General features: G+C 46.1%; 1 long non-coding RNA gene across 1 annotated transcript; it reads left to right on the forward strand.

The window, feature by feature from the left end:
* The first annotated feature begins 9393 nt into the window (after positions 1–9393).
* On the forward strand, positions 9394–21449 carry LOC103877239. Its single transcript, XR_004178335.1, has 3 exons — positions 9394–11517; positions 13906–13967; positions 19850–21449. It is a non-coding gene; the product is annotated as an uncharacterized LOC103877239 (long non-coding RNA).
* Positions 21450–22612: the final 1163 nt, after the last annotated feature.

Below are 22612 nucleotides of genomic sequence, written 5' to 3' on the forward strand. Positions count from 1 at the left end.
TTTGAAACTAGCATAGGCAACATCGTGAGACCCCCATCTCAAAAAAAAAAGCAAAAAAACAAAAAAACAAAAAAAAACACAGATAAGTAAATAACTTGTCAACATATTATAAGGACGCTCTGCTTTGAGAAAACGTGTTATACAAATGTATAAATGCATCAAACTTTGTTCTGGAGGAAAGGATTCTTCAGGTTACCTGTAGGTTTGAGTTGCCTGAATTCAACTTAGACATGAGTTTTCTAGACTGCATCTATTGTGTAAAGTGATGATGATTTGCAGGTATACAACCCTAGAAAGTATTGCAGGCAGCCACAGTGATCACCTGCCCATTCTACTGGAAGTTTCTTTTCAACTTGGTATAGCAGTCAGTAGTCATTTTTGCTGTTGTGATATCACTAACCAGAAACACTCCAGAAACATATGTTAGCAAGTTAAATGAGGACATGACTGGTTATTGTGTACATATTTAATTAACACTCCTATTTGTGTAAGACATAATATGGTGTTATATGCCTATTCTCAATGCTTGATTAGCAATACATAATATTGTTAATGTTTTAATGAAGAATAATACCATGGTCTTTCCCAAGCACTCACACTGAACAAAGTCCCTAATATGTGAGAAACGTTAACTAGGAGCCACAGCCTTCCCAAGCTATGAGGACTGAATCCAGCTCTGGTTCTTTTGAGTTGTGGGTTATTGCTTAAATTGCTTCACCTCTCTGAGCCTCGGTTTCCTCATCTGTACCTTCTGAAGGAGACCTACCCTTGAAGGCCTGCCCTCCCCAAGCTTTGCTCTCTTCTTGGAGAGCCACTTCCTCACCAGGCTATCTCCCACCATGTAGCCTCTGAGCCTGCTGCCCATTCTGCCTGGCTCACTGTTCTTCCTTCATAGCCCACATGGCTCCTGTCACCCTTCAGGTCTCAGTGCAAGCATCAGCTTCTTCGAGAAGCCTCAGTGCAGAAAGGATCAAGTCAAATCCTTCCGTCATCGTTTGCATTTCATGGCATTTATCGCTAATGCAGATTTCTGTGCATTTGTGTGACGATTTCATTCATGTTTATCTCCACCAGTGGATTACAGGTTTCTGAGAAGAGACACTATGACTGTTTATACTCACCACCATACCCCAGGAACCACATCATAGTGGGAGCTCAATTCATGTGTCATGGGTGAAGGGACAGCATTAATCAATCAGTTGATATGAAACAGGATGACATCCATCTGAATCATCATCATCATAAAAAAAGAATAGCTGACTCCCACCCTTACTGCACCCTCCCCCAGTACATGACCCTGACCTTCAGGAACATATCATCTCAAATCATAAACACCTGATCTTACAAGTGTCTCATTCCTTCTGCCAGCTACCAGCTGCCCACCGCCCACCACTGACCTACTGAGCCAGGGTGTCCTGAGTGAATAGCACCCTTAATGGCAGACACAGGTAACCAACTGCCTTCACTCTTATGCTCCACTGCTTCCTTTTTTTCCCCAAATGAACATCTTGTCCTTCTTCCCTCTTTGCCTCTCTCTTTCAGGATCAGCAGAAACCCCTAAACCATTTTATTTAACAAATCATCCCCTGGTTAGTATCTTTAAAGAAATCTGTGCATTTTCTTCCTTCCCTCTCAATTTACCCTTCCCCTCTCATCATTCCTCTCTCTCTTTCTCTCTCACCATCTTCTCCCTCTATCCATTCTATTTGTGAGTCAAAAATTGACCTTAATAATGACTGATAAATGCAAGACCAGTGCTCAAGTGATCTGTCTGAATCAATGAGAAGCAAGGTGGAATTAGATGTCATAAAGAAATGGTGCCACCAACCTAAAAAGTCCTTGAACATGCCACATCCTTCTCCAGAGTCTCCTCAAAAGTCTACCCCTTCAACATCCCTTAATTGATTCTCTTTCTTCAAGAGGTCAGCATTCAGGGTACTTGCAAAAACTAGTATATTCAATTTTCAGATGCATTGTTTAATTACTCACACAGCAACAATATTATGTGCTTGTTCATCTCATTGAATACACAGATGTGCAGGGTCTTAGCTATACTGTGAGTGGCTGATTAGGGATATCTAAGGACAATTTGTATTATTGTTTCTATGCAAAAGGTCTGGACTCCTGAGTTCCTTTGTAATTTTTATCCTCCCTTCTGAGAGTTGCAAGCAATCTGGTAATCATGGAGAAAGATCTCTTCATTGGAGATAAGACCACCCAAATTTTAAAGAATGCTGGCAATGGCCTGAGAATGCCAGGTCTTTGCTTTAGGATCTAGATGGAACTCCCAGACATATGACCTGGAACAAGCTGTCAGCAGCATGCGCCCCAGGATCCAGGGTAAATGAGATTCTGGTAAAGTCTGCAGCAGCAACAGCAGCAATACTTTGCAGAAGTCCATTTCCACCACCCTGAAGGGATATGCTGTGCCTGGGACCTCTTTCTTCCTGTCTTTTTGGTACAGCTGTGCTTTTCCTCTCTCACCATCCAGCCATCAAGGGGGCCTGTAGTCATGAGATCATAAAAATCACGCAGCAGCAACAGCAGCTGTCTTTCATGGAGCATCTCCAAGTGTGTGCCACACCTTTTGCAAACATTGCCAAACACCTTGCGGATGAGAGGATTCAAGCTAAATGACAGAGACTGGGTCAGGAAGCTGAGGTCTGAACATCTCTGGCAGCTCTCTTTCCTCTAAGCCTCTGAATCCCCTGTCCATTCTCGGTCCTGGGAGCTGACATGAGTGTGTCTGGGTTCCTGATCGAAGGAGTCATTTTATACAAAGTAGACAAAACCCAAATTGCAAGTGTGAGATGCATACAGAAACCAAGGTGAGCCCTACAGAAAAGCAACCCAGGTCCAATCACAGGCGTAAGGGGAGAGGGGGCAGAGCAATGGGCCTGAAAAGAGGAGCAGTAAGAGCAGACATCCCCTGGTCCAACACTCAGGATAGGGTCCATGAGGAAGGTTAGGGCTCCACGATGCACACCTGTTCATACATGTCATGGATTTCAAGGCAACCGGGACACCAAAGTGCCAGAAATGGAGCGATCACTTGCAGAGCATGTGAGCACACACACTTTAGGCAGTAGGTGGGGCTTTGCAATGTTATATATTATACATGGACCAAGTCCAATTTTTAATGCACCAGGGAAATGCACTTGTTAAAAGGTCTCTAAGAAGAATAAAGAAATTTAAGATGACTAAATAGGGAGCCAATTTAAGACGACTAAATAAGGAGCCACCCCACCTGTCCTGGCCTGCAAGCTCGTGTTTTCCCAAAGCAGGCCTTCCTGAAGTGGGACAGCTGGGCTGACCCTAGCCGATGTTTTATCAGCCTACCTCGGTTTCTGATGAGCAGTGAACCACTGATTATTGCCACTGATGGCTGCTGTGTCCTATTTGTAGTGGTCTCTGGGGAGGAAGATCCACAAGCTTCTTCACAAATTCATTTCAGCTCCTCTCCTTCTTCCAGGCTGAGACTTCCCCTCTGCTGCCAATCTCCCATCAACCCCCTTAAGATGAACAGGCTGGGTCACTATCCCCTATAGTTCCTTCATAGGCTAGCCGGGCTGTATGAATTTCATAATTCTGCTGCTTCTTCTAACACAGAACACCCAGGTCTACCTTCTTTTTCCTGAAAAGAGAGAAATACAGGACACAGAGCAAGGCATTGGGGCATAGGAATGGCACAAGTCAGACTCCTGGGAGGGCGTTCCAGCTTTTCCACTTATCAGTGGGATCAGTTTGGCCTTGTAACCTGGCTGCTCTGAGCTACAGGTTTCTAATCTGTATAAGGTAGACAGAAGCGGCAGTTACCATGAAGGGTTCTCGGGATTACAGAAAATCATGTGTAGGGCACCTGGCACGAGGCAGCTATGACTACTACTGTGTCAGCCTCACAGACACAAAATAATCCTTCCATATGGTTAGGTTTAAATCAGGTTAACAAATACCCGTTGTGACCTGCAACACTAAGCAAAAGTACTATTTGGGAAATGAGAATGGAATACTAGACATGGTTTCTGTCTGAAAAAGCTCGTAAGTGGTTTGGCAGAGACACCCAAACCCCTCTTACCACTAAACACACACTTCCATGCCCCTGCAGCAAGATGGTCAGGCTAGGTTGTTGAATGGAGGCAAATTCTCTGGTGGGGTTTTCTTCTCTTTGGTCCTCTGAGCTCTCTGTGAGGTCTGTGGATTGTGGCCCCTGTAGATTTATCTGAAAGATCAAGCAGAGGTTCCTTACCAGAGAATAAGAAGTGGAGTGAAGAGCAGGGAGGAGGCCACGTTGACAGTAGGAACATGCCCTACTGTCAACTAGGCACGTTCTCTGTCCTAGTCTCTGTGCTGTATGTTCATTCCAATCATTTAACTTAATCCTAAGACAGCACTGCACATACTACAGTGGATGCTGTGCTGCTTCACCCTGATCCCCCATCAAGATTAAAGGACTCATTTCCCAGCTCTTGGACCTCTCTGAACTACCCTTTATAGAGAGCCAACTCACCCAAGGTCAAGTCCCACATCCAATGAGTGGGCAATATGGGGCTCTAAAGGCCTGGTCCCCCTCTCCCCAAGTCAGTACCACTCTGCAGAGCCATCCAGCTTCAGGGCTCTGCATCACCTACATTGCTGCTCAGCTTCTTCCTCTGTCCAACTCTACTTCCTTCTCTTCCCCAGCAGATTCTGCTCCCAGAAACACTCCACAGTAAACTTCCTGCACACTTATTTCCCTGTGAAGAAACAGAGGCTCAGAGAGACTAAGTAGCTTTCCCTAGGTCATGCAGCTTTTAAGTGATAGAGCTGGGCTCAGATCCAAGGTTGTATGACAGCAAGACTGTCATTTTCAGTGCACGAGATGAAATCCCTCGTTAGGAATTCAATGACTCAAACTCTAAAATTCCCTGGAAGAAGTAGGAAACCAGTAAACATCCAAATGAGATAAGTTCTTAGAGTTTAAAACAGATTATAGCACTTAGTCCCTTCTCCTACTGCGAAGCTGTCCCTAACCATCTATGCAGACTGTCTCATGCAACTAACAAGTGCAGCAGAGCCCAGCTGGACAGCCAGCAAGAGAAGCCCAAGGACCCAGGCATGGGGTTCTTACAAGCCACTTACAACTCTCAGCTCTACTATGACTTTACATAAGCTACTCACCATCTCTGGATGGGCTTCAGTTTTCTTATCTATAAAATGGAAATAATAGCCCTGCCCCAAAATTGGTTTTAGAATGAAATGAAACATGATAAATATTTTTAAACTATCTTGAAATGCATAAAATCTTCTAGTTCAATGGGAGTGCAGAGCCTAGAAAAGGATAAAAAAGGGTGTTTACCCAGACACCCAAGGCTACTTCCACCAGCTTCTCATCCTTGAGACTCAGGTTTCACAGACTACTGATGCTCTCAGGGGACTGTCTGACTAATGTTCACAGTCCACCCTGGAGCAGCATGAGACATGGACATGTAGGAGATTGGATGCCAGAAGACCCAAACTACACAGTCCTAGTTTTCTCAAAAATGAGCTTTGTGAACTTTATAAGCAACCTCCCCTCTCTGGCTCGTTTTGTCTTTATTGAAATGAGGAAGTTGGACTGGATGCTCCTTAGTTCTCCTTCCATCTCGGGCATGTAGAATTCTGTGATGCCTGGTGCCCTCTTCAGAAAGTGTTTCTTCTCCTCCACCCTACTCCTCAATCTCAGACCTCAGCATGAATTCATTACACCAACCTTCCAGCTCCACCCTTCTCTCTTGTTGGGGGCCAGGGGCAGGGGTGGTGGGGAGTGATGGCTTTGCAACCCAAGCAGGAAGCAGAAAAGGAAAGGACAAGATTACTAGCAAATCAAAGGTCACGTAGAGTCCATGGTACCCTTGGACAACAATAAGCTCACGCTGGTGGCTCTTTTCAGGAGGATGTATGAATGCCGCTTACCTAAATGCCAAGCCTTCATGGGCAGGTCTGAGTGCGTACCATGCCACATGCTGCCTAGTTATGCATTTATATCAAGCGTCACAACACACCCCATTGTTGACCCTATAGAGCATCTCGGAAACTACATTCAGATCTTACCATAAGTCAGAGCAAACACAGTTAGGAAGGAAAACGTACTAGAGAAGAGTTGAGTAGAAATACACCAAAGTGAAATAAACCACAGTTGTTCAGAAAGTCAGTTTGCAAAGATAATGACCAACAAGTTCTGCCCAGGCTAGGCCTTGCCACTTTGCCCCTGTGCACCTTGGCACCAGAGGCAACAGGAAGAGAGAGCAGCTGTAACTATCACCTCGTGGAAGCTTTGGTTTCTGCTTTTTGCAAAGCTCTGCTCTGAGAAAGATGTGCTTCCCAGGAAAAGAGAGTGGGTGATTTGGTTTGCTGGCATAGAGAGTGTTTCCACAGTAAAAACTCATCACCAGTATGTTGCAGCTTATAAAGAGATTGCTTTCACTTTAGAAAGGTTTTTAAAGCAATGGAAAGGTTTCAGGAAGAAATACAGAACACCGGTGACACTGAGGGCAACAGAAGAACTTTTCATTTTGTTCATTCTTCATGTATTCATTCAAAAGTGCTTGATAAGTAGCTGCAATTTACTTGAGTGTCAACCAAAACTGTGAGAATCCCAGTGTGATTTCAAATTGCCCTTTTAGGAAATTAAGTAGAAAAGTGATAACGTGTAACGTTTTGTCATCAGTTCTAAAAAACCATTTGTGAATTTACTTTTATACAGGTTTTCTGACAATAGGGCCACCAGACATTTTGTATTATACATGCCACTCCTGCCAACTGTAGACGTGATATTTAGAGATGATTCTGTGCAGTTGCCAGAGGAAACACGACATATACATAAACCCAAAGTCGTTCGCTAGTGTTGAGTTCAACTCTCTAGTTTAGAGATGATTAAGAGTTCATCTTATGTGGCACCTCCACTGACCGGGGTGCTGTGTTGAGACATCTCCTGAGGCCAATATGGATCAGTAGGAAAAAGTCCTTTAGGATCTGGGCGAGAGGGATACTTGGCATCTTGGCTGCTCCATCTTGAAGGCTGCATCCCAGCATCCTTCAGGCCTCCTGATCAGGAGCATTCTCCAGCTGTTCATTTTCTCCTAAGAAAGCATTGGTGATGAGGTCTGGGCTCTTTATCCCAGGGGCAGGTCTGAACTGGAGAGATGATTCGCATGGCTACAGCAAGATACCCAAGTGCTGGGCCCAGACTGTCTGCCACTTCCCTCTGTGTTCCACACAGCCAGCAACAGAGCAAGCTCTTTTCTCCCAGAAGAAAGCCAGTGTCAGGCATGGCGGAGGCAAGGCCAAGCAACCCTGGGGGCGATAGAGGGGACTGGGTTTGGGTTGGACAAGCCCAGTAGACCTATTTCTCCTAGGACCATGAAAAGCCTGTCCCCCACATTTGACTGGGAGCTAACTGTAAAAGTTGCAGCTCCTTGAGAGTTAACTCTAGAGACAGCTGCACTCGTCACCTTGTGTCTGCATAATTAACCAGCAGTTGTTCCTGCTTTGTGGAACATGGACCAGGCAACCCCCGTGAGGTCCTGTGGGGACATTCTCAGTCTGATTGTCAGACAATTGGCAGGCAGACACAGCTTCTGCAATGCTTGACTGAAGGGACTGAGGACAGTCCGATTTTTTTCTTTCCCACCTCAAATCACATTTATCCTTCTCTTCTGTCTCCCTTCCTCAAGGCCCTCCCACCAGGACCAGCCCCTCTGGACACTGACCCTGCTATTCTCCTGAGGTGGCCCAGATCAGCCCTGATATCTGCTTCTGGATTGGAATTTGAATTGAATCCCTAAAATCTTAAGATGTAAATTCTGTAGTGTCGAAGCTAGAAGAACCTTAAATATCTTGTGGACAATCTCACTGTTATGCAGAAGAGGAAACTTCACCTTGGCATACCCAAGGACACACAGCTGGCCAGGGCAGGGCTCCAGCCGACTCTAAGAGCTGATCGTGGCCAAGTTCCACTCTCACTTCATCCTCCTCAAAACCCTACCAGACATTCAGTCCTCACTCATCTGGAGCTGCATGAGCTCCCTAGATAAGCCTCATGCCATCATTTTAACTCCCATTTCTATACCTTCAACACTAACATCTTATTTTAATTCCAGACCTATTTTTTTAGGTACCTAAGATTCCTCAGATGCAACCCAACAGAACCTTGTTGCCGTCTTCTTTACTAAACCTATGTAATCTTCTGTGTTCTTGCCTGTCTCCATTACATTCTTCTGGATGTGGATCTATTCTGGGAGGCCAATGAGGTGCCTGTTCCTCTGGGAGGCAAATGAAACATGTCTCCCAGCCAGACGGTCACAGGGAAATTGCTCTGGGGCTGAACCTCAGACATGAAGATGAACATGAGGCTACCATGATGACTGGCTTCCCCTAGTGGACTCTTGGGGAGTGGACACAGAAGCTTGGGCATCTGACATCTCTCTGTTCTCATCCAGTCTCAGCTGTTCACATTCAGGGACTGAAATTCCTTCCTCCCAAGGGATTCAATCTGTGGTAGCTCAATCTGTTTCCAGGGCAGGGAGGTGTGTTAGAACCTAGTGCTTCCCAACAGTGAAGTGAAACCTGCCTCTCTCTAAATTCCACAGTGCTAATTAAATATCCCATGTGACTGCCTATCTAATATTAAACATGACTCCCATGTTTCCCAGACCAAACACCTTCCCTTCTCTAGATGAAGCATCTCCAGGTCCCTGTGCTCATGGGACCTAATCCCCAAAGCACCCCAGACACACACCCTGTTTATGTTCATGGGGGTTAAACCCTGCATAAGGCGCTAAGGACAGACCTGGATAGAGGAGAACCTCACCTCATCTGCTGTGTTCCAGCAGGAAGGTCAATCTGCTTGAAAACTGCCTGAGGTTCCGGCAGTTGTGTGGGCCGCCCCATCCACAGGTCCTCTTGCCAATCCTCCAAGAAAATGGGGCCCAATTTCCATTGCAATGCCTCCTTCCTGTCCTCAGTCAGGACACCTGACTTGTTTTCTCACAGCCTCTTCTACACTTTTTTCAAAGTCCTTCTCAGATCCCTCCTCTTCCATGGGTCTATGCTATGTGCACCTCCTTGCACATAGCACACTCCTTGAAAGTAGGACTGGGTCATTTCTCTTAAACGTTACCTATAAAATGAGGAACTGAGCTGGGGAGTCACTAAGGTCTCTGCTCACTTATATATCCTGTTATTTAATTGTCTTATCTGTTAAGTCAATCACAGCTTCTAGTTTGCCTTCTTCCTCAAGGGCATGATAGGGTCTGACCCAGTTCTATTGCTAAATAAACACTTGCTTATTAAATTGAGTTGATACATATTAAGGAATGGAATGAACCAGGAAAGGGAGCTGTTGATAGGGAAAAGGTAGGTGCTGGTTCAGAAACCCTTCTGAACCAGGGGTTTCTGAAAAGGGGGCCCTTCCGCAGGAAGGTGATTCAAGTCAGGACAAGGCAGATGGGAATAGGCTGGAAGCAGTGGACAACACTCAGAAGGGAAACAGGAGAGAGATACTATCATGGCCATGCCTCTCATTTAGGATTCCAGGTTAGGGTGGCCATCAGAAAAGAGATTGAAGGGCAAGGGATGTGATTGTCATTAGTCCAGGAGCTTCAAAATCAGGATTTGCAAGCCACTCACATCAACACTCTCAGCCTCTGTTTCCTTCACCTCCAAAATAAGAGACTTGGACCAGAGCCTGAAAGTATGCTTTGGGCTTGTTAGGAATGCAGGGTTCCAGGCCCCACTCTGGGATGGAGTGGGCATTCAACCAGATCCAAGGAGATGCATGCTAAAGTGTGAGAAGTGCTGTCGTGGACAACCTCTCTGAGATTCTAAAGCAGAGATTGTTAAGAGTGAGTCTCCATGGTGCTCAGAGTCCGCTGCACCATAGAATCACCTGGGGAGCTTTGAAAATCCCATGCCCACAAGAGAACTTTCTGGGATGGTGGATTATTCTACATCTTCACTGGGGTGGTGGTTACATAAATGTATACCTTTGTCAAAACTCATGAACCGTACCCTTTCAATGGGGATATTGTAGTATGTGCAAACTATGCCTCAATAAAATTAATTTTTAAAAACTATCCCTAAATTTAAATCATTACTTACAGTAAAGCTATAATGAAGAATAGTATATTTAAGAATATCAAGACTATCTTAAAATATACTGTATTTCTCCCCCAAGGAAGGGGCTGTGCTCAGGAATAAGTCTGAGTTGGCACATTTTCTAAGGATATAAATAAATGCTTCTTTACCTGATGCCACAGCCCATACCAATTAGGTCAAAATTTCTGGGTATCTTTTAAGCCTCTCCAGGAAATTCCAATGGGCAGTAGGGCTGCGAACTGCCTGGGTGCCTCTTGCAGATGTTAGCAGTCAATCCTTACCATACTGCTGCATTGGGATCTGTCTGAGTGCCCAGCACTGTGCAGAGGGCAAAAGGTGGAGAGAGAGAGGAAAGCAGGCAACACACTATGTCTCTCAGTCATTGATGATCTGGTTTGGAATACAAGGCGTGGGCCTACCCAAAAAGAGTGAAGTTACTACTGAGGCAAGGCCACTCTCACAAAGAGTTTGAGTCACCCACCGGAGTGGCAAGGGCATGGCGACTTCTTGGAGGTCACAGATATTCACCTCTGAGGTTGCTTTTGAGAGTCCTCCTCTCAGCTCCCATCCCACCTCTGCTTTTATAGATTAATAAGTGGAGACTCAGAGAAGTCAAGGAGCTGCCCCAAAGTCACACAGCTAGGAAGGTAGAAGGGAGACCTTGAACCCATGCCCGCTGGCTCCAGAGCACATGCTCTTTCCAGAGTGCCACATGCTCCCCACTGGGCGGCAGGCTGAGATCTCCCCTCCCTTATGGATTGGCCAGAACCCATCAATTGCCCTGCTATGCAGTGCTGACGGGCTCCCTGGGACATGGGAGCAGAAAAATGAGGCAAAGTAACGATGCTGTGTGTTGAGGGGGGTCGGGGTCTCTGGGTGACATCCCCTCAGCATGCAGTCCCAGGGAAATGCAGCCACCGGAGGGCACAGGTGCCTGGTGCCGCCTCAGAAAGAGGAACCACCATGTGGAGGGGAATAATTCAACTCCAGGAGGCGAGGGCATGGCGAGCCCCGCTGCCCCTCCCCCTTTGCCAGGGCAACGTGGGATGTCAGACAACACTGTGGCCACCTCATTATTGGGCTGCTCGGCCATTGTCCCCGGGACAATGGTTTCCGGCCCTGGCTTTGTGTGGGGCTGCCAGCCGAAGTTATTAACCACGGGAGCTGCCTTTGAGGGACGTCCAAGGGAGGGGTGAAAGGTCACTGGAGCAGCGAGGGGAGCGGAAGTGGGAGGGAGAGGCAGCACAAAAGAAAAGGATGAACCTCCGTCCCCCTCCCCTGAAGGAGCCCCAAACAGAGCTGCGCCCAGAGGGAGGCATGCAGGGGCGCTTTCAGAGGAAGTTCTTGCTGCTGCCGCGGGACAGAAGCAGCTGGGATGGCTGACCATCCTGATAGGCCTTGGAGGTATCAGCGTGGATGGGGATACAGGTTTCACGTGGAGAGGACTGAATGGGTTGGTGGAGGGGTGGGGGGCGGACGGGAAACAGGAGGCAGCAGCAGAGGTTGCCTTTGGGGCTTCTCAACTCACTCCTTACATGGGTGTTTGCTACTCAAGCCTTCTGATGTCCACGACATCCGCCTGTGCCCCAACCCTCAGAGAAGCAAACTAGAGGGACCCCAATATGTTGGTCCCGGTAAAGAAAGCTGCCCTTCCTCCCGAGGCTGCCTGTGTCAGCCCCTGCAGATCTGGATGGTGTTGGTGAAGACACCATGGTTTAGGCTTGTCTGGGCAGGTGGTTGTGGAAATTTGGCCATAGATGGAATTGCAGAGGTTGTGTTAATTATTCAGTGTCAATCTGCTTTTAATGGGACAGGGAATCTGATGCCTAAACAGGAGAGGACTCTGTCAAGGGCACAAACCCAGCAATGGGCAGAACTAAAACTTAGTACATTATCTGTTCCCTGACCTTGAGAAAAACTGGGCCTCTGGTGTTTGACTGGGGCCTCCATCCTCGCCCAATCCAGGCCTATCCCAGCTTCTTGGATAACGTCAAAAGGCATGAGTCCCTTTCCTGAGATACCAGGTCCCATGGAAGACAGCTTTGTCCTGCCTCTCAAACCATATAAAGGCAGAGAGCACTGCCCTACAGCTGCCACTTCCAGCAGCCTGGTCTGCCTCCTGCTCTGCCAGCCCAGCGGAAGATGCCCAGACCACAGTGTGCTGCCCTCCAGAGCAGGGCTAGAAGGCCCGGAGTTTTTGGCCATGAGGCCCCAGGAGGCCCATAGCTCATCCAAGGTTGAGGGGTCAGGGCGGGAACTCTGGTCTCGCTCGTCACAGTCTCTCCTCCAGCCAACACGCAAGGACAGGACACAAGTGTGGGTCGGTGGACAATCAGCTGAATTATAAGGAAGCATTTATACCTTATCTATAAGTTTGGATATGCCACGGCATTTGATGGGAAAGTATGAATTATTCTACCCAACTTTTATGTTTAAGGTTATATGTTTTTTAGAACTAGAAAGAATGCTTCAGTCCCTCAACATGGTTAGTTGAAGAGGAGAAGAAAAAGGAGACATCAAATAGAAAATCTAGTGCTGGGTGGCTGTAGAGTATGAGGACGTGGAGCTGGGAAGACAGAGGATGTGGTGGGATGGGAGGGAAAGGCTGTGGAAGGCCTGTACCCCATCTCAGTTCCTCCACTGCTTCACCCCAGATTCTGTTTTTGTTCCCCCGAATCAGACTTAGTCTCCCTCCATTCTCCCATCCCATGTGTGCCCCCATCCTGGTCCTGCCTCGCTGGACAGCCTCTCCACGTCCTTCCTCCTCCCTGCTCTATAATTCTACTTGGTGCCCCTCAACCCCACTCAACTCATTGTCCACCTGGCCTCTGAGGCCAGGCACCCTCATTCCCCTCTCCCACCCACCCTACCCAAGGAAACCCAGCACAGACCATCTCACCTCACTCCAACTTCACTTCTTTGCCAAATGCGTTCCCAAACACCCTCATGAGCTTTGCTAATCTCTTTGCCATCTCTCCCTGCCCCACTCCAAGGGCTCCTCCTGCCTGGTGAAGGTTGCCCTGGGTACCCCAGAACTGAACCTGCAGCAGCCAGCACAGTTGACCTTGGGGCGATAAGCAGCCAGGGAAAGCATTTCTAAAACAACAACAACAACAACAACAACAATGACAACTCAGTAAGCAGATTAAACAAAGGTAGAGACGGAGCCCTCCACCCCTTTCACACACACACACATCCTCACACACAGCTATACCACACCCCACAAATGTTGCTCATGTTTCCTTGGTCATTCTGTCCACCCTCCTGTCTGTCCAAAGCCAAGGACACTGCTCTACTCTAAATTTTGTGTCCCGAAGCCCCCAAATACTGCAACCCTGACCCAATGCACGAAGCCACCCCAAAATACAGCAGAGGATACCAGAGCTTTCATTTTCCCTCAGTATGGCCCATCCTTTGGGTATGCCAACTCCATGGTCACCAAGCACTGCATGTGGGACAGGGCACAGTTTGGAGGCCTTGGTCCAGCCATGGCCCCAGACCCACCTTGGCTCTCTCCTCACTAACACCTGAGAAGCCCAAACTTTCTAGTGTTTAGCAACAAATTAAACTCTAAGCCAACAACAACAGAACAGGGTGGAGTGAGTGGAAAGCAAATGAAATGTTAAAAAAAAAATTAAGCAATGCTTGCATTCTCATTAGTAGGAACATGTGAGATGAAGCACGTTATGTTATTAGGCATTCTCTCGATTCAGTAAACACAAGCTGAATAAATTTATAAATATCAGCATTAAGTGAGATTTAACGGAGAGCTGTTTATCTTCTTCCTGTCAGGCAGGCGGCAACGCTCTCCATGTATCACTCGCCAGCCGTGCAGTCCTCACTCGCTTGCCCAGGTAAGCTGGGGCAGAGCCTGCTGCAGCCCAGCTCTGGTTGTGGGAGGGCTGGCACCAAGGAGCTGCAAGCTTACCTCACCTCATCTCACCTCACCATGCCGGCTGCGAGGTGGCCTGTGCGGTCCACGCTCAGGGAGTCACACTCCCATGCTGCGTCCCAGCCCCTCCAGTAGCACAGTATGTCCTGGGTGACTTTGAGGATGCTATTTAACATCTCTAAGCTAAAGCTCCTCAACTGCAGCATCAACAGATCAGTGCCGACCTGGTAAGGCCATCGAGAGCATCGAATGCTACTGTTCAGTAGGTGCCTGACACATAGTAGGTCCACAAGCAAATGATTTTCCTAATTACATCGTTTCTAGCACAGAGCTGGAGGAAATGGCGAGGTGCAGGTGGCCACTGGGCCCTGCTGTTCTACATGGGAGTAAGACAGCTGCTAGGTGAAGGGGAATGACCAGGCAGCCACAGGGAGGACATGTGGCCTCAGGAAGCCTGGGAGTGTATCCTGGTTCTGCTAGGAACATACGTGGGGCTTTGTGTGGGTGACTCTCTGGCTCCCTAAGCCTCCCTTTCCTACTATTATATCCTTAAAGTGCCTCTGAGGCCAAAGCCTTTGTGGCAATTGTCAAATGAGTCTGTATGCAGTGAGTATCATGTTGAGGGAGGACAAGGTCACCAAGAGCTGAGAATGTTTCTCCGAGTGATGAGACCTAGGTGTTGGGTACATGGAGATCCCCGGTCCCTTTGTGATGCCTGCATCCTATTGCCTCCTTGCCTGGACCCCGCCTCAGCTCAGAAGGCCAATTTCCTAGATTCCAAAGGCCTTCCCAGACCAGTTAGCATGTCCTGCAGCTGTCAGCTCCCTGTGCCTAGCCTGGACCTCAGCCCATGTCTAGCACCCAGTCTCCCACCCCCACACATATTCACAAATAAATTAAAATAACAAATGGCATAAATTCTTCACTCCTGGTCTGGCTTGCTGTATGTAAACTGCTATGACAATACAAGACACAGGCAGGCACCCAATAAAAGCTGTTGAAAATGTGACTGACACCAATTTTCAGCTATCCAGGAAGGCACGGATCCTTGTAAGGTCCAAGAATAGTCCTCGAGAATAGTTGAGAATTCTTGGGTTCCATATGAACACATGAGATACCCCACAAAGGCTTTGGATTTCCCAATACATGACTACCCCCAAACACTCCTTCTTTCCCTCATCTCTCTGCTGAGACCTCTAGACGCCAAGGATCCACCATGGCAACCTCTCCAAAGATACCCTGATAGGCTTTTCTTCCAGGCAGCATTTCCACAGAGCTGTAGGTGAAAGTCACAGGATGAAAATGTGCAATGGGACTGTATCCCCCACCAACACACTGCAGGCAGGGGGCACACAGAGTGCCCCCTCTGCCCACCCTAGGAATGGGCATCTAAGAATGATATGGTCTTTTCTAAAAAGAAAGTAAATAAAGGCAGGTGCCATATAAGAAGACCTTGGGGGACTGTGGGGATGGTCCTTAATGTCTCAGAACGTCTACCTCTCCATCAATGAAACGAAGGATTCAAAGCAGCTCATCCCTGAGTTTACCTCAATGCTGAATTCTAAACATCACCCTTAGGATGCTCTCTGGCTAGGCAGGGAATGAAGGATCTGGGAGGCGAGTTGCAGGAAGCTGCAGCAGCTCCCCATTTACAGATCCTCTAGTGCCAGTTTTTCAGGCTTCCTGACCAAGAGAAGCAGCCAGGCAAATTCCACCATTCAGCCACATTTACAGGAAGCTGGCTATTTGGGAGGCTCTCTACCAGCGGCTTTGGGGGAAAAAAATGTAGAATTAATGTCAAGATCATATATTTACCTATGAGAGAAAAGATGTCCAAGGATGCCCCTAGGTCTCATTTGATCTAAAACTAGGCCTGGAGCTACTTAATTGTCCAAGTCAGTTCAGGCTGCTGTAACAAAAATACTATAGACTGGGTGGCTTAAACAACAAACATCTATTTCACATGCTGCTGAAGGGAACCAGCATGGTCAGGAGCATGGTGAGGGCCCTCTTCCTGGCTTGGAGGTGGCCATCTTCTTGCTGTGTCATCACATGGCAGAGAGAGAGAGAGAGAGAGAGAGAGAGAGAGAGAGAGAGAATGAGAGGAAGCAAGCAGTTTCATGTTTTCTCTTATAAGGGCACTAATCCCTTCATGAGGGCTCCATCCTCATGACCCAATAGCCTCCCAAAGTCCCCATCTCTAAATACCACCCCACTGGTAGTTAGGGTTTCAACATACAAATTTTGGGGTACTCAAATATGCAGTCCACAAAACTAATATCCCTAAGTTGTCTGCATATATATGGTTGCTCTGATGCTGCTTTGAGGGTCTCAGACAATGGAATCGAGTGTAGATCAAACTTCTCTAGGCCTCAATAGCGTGAATCTAAAGATTAGGTCACAATAATGGCAATAAGCCACATTTCACTGGATGAATCCCACCTACTCCTTCAGGAGTCTATCCACATTCAAAATATCACAAGTACTTAAAGTCTCTGAGCAGTATCACAAAGACTGACACAGATGCATGCAAAATAGAAAATGGATAGATGGTAGTATGGGGTTGGGGGTGGTGTGTGTGTGTGTGTAAGTAAAGAGGATGTCTTGTGCTTGGGATATATTTCTTTTGAGGTTCTTCGGTGGCAATGCTTGCCCTGAGCTCAGGAGACAGTCAAGCCAGAGAGATATATCTGTTCCCTACTTAGAAGAGAGCACTGATGCATGAAGGTCGGGAGGAGGCCAGAGAATAGTGTGTTGAAAGAAGAGAATGTGACCAAGGCCCCAGCATTAAAAATGAACCCTGAACTGGAGATGGGGAATGAAGAAAAAGTCAGAGAAGAGGGCACACGTGGAGCAATCTGAAAGACAGGAAGAGCCACAGGTGTGCACAGTAACTAGGATGTCAGGTTAGTAGAGATCTTCAGGAAGTAGGGAAAAGGCAATCATGACAAACACTGCAGGACAGTCAGAAAGATGGGGAATGAGTAAAAGCCATTGAGTTTGGCACTGATGACCTTCACAGGAACCATACACGGAGAAACCTGTGGAAAGAAAACTGATTACACAAAGCCAAGGAATTAGTTAGCAGTAAGGGCATTAAGGCAGTCTTATGGGTTAAATCATACACAACAAAAATATGTCAAAATTCTCATCCCAGTACCTAGAAATAGAACCTTAGTTGAAAATAAGGTCTTTGCAGGTGTAATGAGGTCATTAGGATTGGTCCTTAAGCCAGTATGACTTGTGTCCTTGTAAGAGAGAGGAAGATGCCAAGTAAAGACACAGACATACAGAAAGAAGACAGAAGATGGAGGTGGAGGCTGAAGTGATGCAGTCACAAGTCAAGGAACTCCTGGGTTACCAAAAGCTGGAACAGACAAAGAAGTATCCTCCCCTAGAGCCTTCAGAGGGAGCAAGGACCTGCTACATCTTGATTTTGTAAGCCAGGTCTCCAAGATTGCAAGAGAATGAATTTCTGTTGTCTGAAGCAACCCAATTTGTGGGACTTTGTTACAGCATCCCTAGAAAACTAATACAGGCAGTAAGTGCACTTCTATAAGAAATGTGTTCATGAAGAGATGGAATTAAATGCTTTTAATAAAGAGAATGTTTTCTTTTCATGGACATACTTGAGAATGTTTATAGACTAAGAGGAAAGAATCTACATATAGAGAGAGAAGTTGAAGATTCAAAACAATGGAAGGATGGTTAATAAAATATGGAGGAGGAAGAAAAAGATTAAAAGGAGAATTCAAGTGGCATAATTGGCCTAAAAAGGTGAGGGACACTTTGCCATTCTGGGCCAGGTGTCTTGGCCTGGACCCTATAGAAAGCAGAGCCTGAGGCAAGGATTGAAGTGCTGACATTTTATGTGGGGGAAGGATGCCAGTTCAGGACGGTGAAAGTGAAGAATAAATGGAAGCAAGGCAAGTGCAGATGCAAGGCCTGTGATGAAACGCATTGCTATCCTAGTGGCAACTTCACACCAAGCTGCGAAGATGCTGTATTAGAGTTCTCCAGAGAAACAGAATTAATGCAACATAGAGATAGAGATAGAGATAGAGACAGAGATAGAGATAGATACATACATACAGAGATAGATCTCTCACATATAGATCTATATGTGAGATAGATCTCTCTCTCTCTACATGGAGAGAGAGAGAGAAGAACAGAGAGAGAGGGGGGCACAAAGAGAGACACATTGAGAGATAGAGATTGAGTATAAGGAGTTGGTTCATGCGATTATGGAAGCTGAGAATTCCCAAGATCTGCCATCTGCGAGCTGGAGAACCAGAAAATCCAGCAATATGGTTCTACAGTCCAAGTCCAAAGGCCTGACAACTAGGAATTCCAATGCTGTAAGTGCCAGTTCAAAGGGAGAAGACTGATGTCCCAGCTCAAGCAGTTAGACAGAGGGCAAATTCACTTTTCCTCTGCCTTGTTGTTCTATTCAGGCCCTCAATTAATTGGAACTTCTACATGAGGGAGGGCAATCTACTTTATTCAGTGTGCTGATTCAAATGCATATCTCATCCAGAAACACACCCACAGAAACACCCAGAAATAATGTTTAGCCAGACACCTGAGCACCCCATGGTCTAGTCAAGTTGATACATAAAATTAACATCACAGACATACAGCAGCTCACTCATGAGACATGTTTGCTTGACATGCTGGGCTTCTCTGTAGGATTTGCAAGGCGAAATCATACCATAAAGTATTCACAGGAAGGAGGAGGGCGATTTATCTGACCATCTTCCTCCAGTCTCCCGTTTCCCAACAGTCAAGATTTACCCAACAGTGAGCAAATCCCCCTGGGCTTCTGGATGGCATCATCCAGTCCCCATTCACCACAACATCAAATCCCACGGTGTGATCAAGCCTGGAAAAGGAGGGAAAATGCAGAATTGTGCAGACACCTAACAAGAGAAAATAGAGGCAATTGAGGAAATCCAAGAAAGCACACAAAGTTTGTGTCCAAAATTAAGGGGTGCAGGGGAAGAAAAACAGGTAAGTGAAAATACAGAGACATTTTTAAAATAAAGAGAAGTTGAGGAAACTGACTTTGAGTGGTAGGTGGTGTTCAAAGAGAGCTCAAGTAAACTGTAGGAAAGGAAGGAATATAGAACACGCCTGTGACCCCAAAACCTATACATTTTTAAAAAGTAAAAGAGGCCTTGTTATAACTGAAATACTATAGAATCCTAGAAAATCAGAGCAGGCATTAGAAATCACTTTCCTTAACCTTTTCACTTTAAAGATGAGGCAACAAAGACCAGGAAAGAATTAATGGTAACTAAGTTTCATAAATGTACAATGTTTGTTATTAATGAACGTGTGTGTGTGTGTGTGTGTGTGTCTGTGTGTGTGTGTGTGTGTGTGTGTGTGTGTGTGTGTGTGTCCAGGATGTCATTTACACATTTCTCCACCTGGTGGCTCCCGCCTGAATTACAGGCAGAGTCCAGCCAGTGGAAAGCAGCAGCAGAGGACAATGTCTTGGAATCCCAGAAGGAAATCTTAAGAGCTGAGATCTGAGACCTCCTTCACAGACCCAGGCCAGCTTCTCGTGGACTAGCCTTAGTTCTCAGAGACTCAGAATGTTTGCTGCCCCTCTCTCCAGTTCTGTGATCCCTCCTCTGTAGCTCCCTTTCCATACAAGAAAATACCAACCAGGGGAAAGCAACCAACAAAAAGTATGTTTGACCAGTGGTCCTGGTCACTAATTCTTTGAAGACTTCCAAGATGGTAAACGGAAAGAACAGCCCACATGCATGCACATACATATGCATATACAAAATGCAAAGACTAAGACCCAATTAGCCTCTCTCTGTGTTTCTTTTACAGGAAGGGAAGTGTCACCAGCCTCAACTACTACTCCCCACCCCCTGCAACTGCCATTCTTTCTGACTTGTCTCTAGAAAAGGCCATGTGACCTCTCCCTCAGACTGACCCATTGTCCCAGTCAGAATGTCCAGCCAAGGCAGAATAAAGCATCTACTGGACCTAAAGGATGCCCCTGATATCTCCCAACTGGCTTCTGAACGGATCCCCTAAGGGAACTTTATCATAGACACATTTAAAATGCCAAGAATGAATTGATGTGTGCATTCACCAAATTTCAGTGTCAGTGCTAGAGGCAGATTTACAGCTCAAATGAAGTCTGTTTAAAAAAAAAAAAGAAGAAGAAGAAGAAATTCCACTTTCTTCTCTAGCTGTGAAAATATTCTCTGAGGAGTCTCCTGTCTGAACACCTATATGGCCAAGAGTAGAATTTATCAGAGCAGATGTGAGAGTAAGAGTCTAGTGTTATTCTCTATTGCCATGTAACAAATTACCTCAAACTTAGAAGTTTAGAACAACAAACATTTATTATCTCAGACATCTATTCCTGAGGGTCAGCAATCCAAGAGCTGCATAGCTGGGCAATTCTGGCTCAGGGTTTTTCATGAGGTTATAGTCAAGTTGTCAACCAGTCCTACATTCATATGAAAGCTTGACTCAGGCTGGAGGATCCACATCCACAGTGTCGCCTAATTTCTGACTGGAGGTCTTGGGTTCCTAATGGCTGTTGGCAGGAGGCTTCAGTTTCTCTCCACATGGGCTTCTCCATGGGGATACCTGAGTGTTCTCATGACATGGCAGTGGGCTACCCCCAGGACATGTGATCCAAGAAAGAGCAGGACAGAAGCCTTGTCTTTCAAAATCTAGCCTCAGGATTGATATACCATCAATCTGCTGTACTCTGGTGGTCGCATAGACTAACTCTGATACCATGTGAGAAAGAAATACACAAGGGCCTAAATAGTGGGAGGCAGGGAATCCTTTGCCTTTGGGATTCTCTAGTAGCCACCTTTAAGGCTGGCTACAACATATTAGGTGGTAAATGCAATGGAACTCATGACTCCAATATGTAGATTAAAAATAGAATTACTAAAAAATACTGAAGATTGGTGGTCCTCAGGTTTGAGCAAGCATCAGATTCACCTGTGTTTTTAGCAATACACAGATTGCTAGAATCTACTCCCCTAGAGTTTCTGATTCAGTAGGTCTTGGGTGGGGTTGAAGAACTGGAATTTCAAATAAGTTTCCAGATAATGCTGATGCTTCTAGTCTGGGGGCCACATTGTAAGTGTAGATAAGTTCATCAAAATTTAGAATTTGGACATACCTTAAAGGTCTTCTGATTCAGTGGCTTCCAAGTTGAGATGACCATCAGAATCACCTGCAGGAGATTCTTCCCCACCCCAACTCAAGAGTCTATGATTTTTTTAAACTCCTCCAGGCAATTGCATGATCAATCAGGTCTGGAAATCCCCAATGCCAAAAGTCTCCTCTGCTTAGCATCCCCGGCATCAACCCTCCTCTTAAAGAAGACTCTTAGCAAATTGTGGTGTGTGTATATACCATGGAATACTACTCAGCCATAAAAAGGAATGAAATAATGGCATTCGCAGCAACCTGGATAGAACTGGAGACCATCATTCTAAGTGAAGTATCTCAGGAATAAAAAAATGAAACATCATATGTTCTCACTCATAAGTATAAACTAAGCTATGAGGATGCAAAGGCATAAGAATGATACAATGGACTTTGGGACTTGGGGGAAAGGGTGGGAGGTGGTGTGAGAGATAAAACACTACACATTGGGTACAGTGTATACCCCTTGGGTAATGGGTGCACCAAGATCTCAGAAATCACCACTAAAGAAATTATTCATGTAACCAAACACCACCTGTTCCCCAAAAACCTATGGAAATTTAAAAAAAGAAGACTCGTAGCAATAGGTCATTAACTCCCTCCTAAGGCAATGCCCATTGCAGTGTGGGCATATAAACTGCTTCAAACGTGTTGCTCAGACTTGAGCAAAACTGGCTTGTCCACGATGTTCACACATTGCTCACCAAGCATATGGATTCTCTCTCCTCATAACCACTGTCTAGTTTTCTAAAAAGGACTTTTATCCTCAGTCTTCTATTTTTTAAGAAAGTATCCTTCCTTCCTATAATTCATCCTTAGGGGGCATGGTTTACACTGCCTTCATAGTTCCTAGTTCCCTCTGTTTCTCTTTCTCAGCCTCCTTCTTTGTAGGTGATGCTTAGAATGGAGCTATTAACCCAAGTGTGGTGCAACTCAAAGAAGTATAGAGGAAATATAGCACTTTTATCTTGGATGTGCTTTTCCTATTAGTCCCACCTAAGAATATAACCACCTTTCAGTCAGCTCCAGCACACTGGATAGGTAAATTATGACAAATAGATATTTAGAAAACTCCCAAGCCATCTGAGAAAGCACCCTCAATGAGTATCTTCAAGGTGTCTAAGCAGCCCAAAAGATCTTGATTTCCTATTCTCTGAGAACTGCAATCTTTTTTCACAAAAATGAACCCCCAATAGCCTCAGTGAGAGCAGACTGGACCAGGGTGTCAAGCAACACAGGCTGGGATGAGGAGATTCTCTCTGATGAAAGAGGAGTGGCCACTCTCTTCATGAGGATCTACTGGATAATCTCAGGACCTGCCTTGTGCCTACTGGAAAAGAGAACTTCCCTGCAGAGATGCAGAAAGAGAAGCCAATAGAAAGGGTGGGGGGAGAGAGGGAGAGAGAGAGA

The sequence above is a fragment of the Papio anubis genome, chromosome 14 (genome assembly GCF_008728515.1).
Source record: "Papio anubis isolate 15944 chromosome 14, Panubis1.0, whole genome shotgun sequence".
Classification (NCBI taxonomy): Eukaryota; Metazoa; Chordata; class Mammalia; order Primates; family Cercopithecidae; genus Papio; species Papio anubis.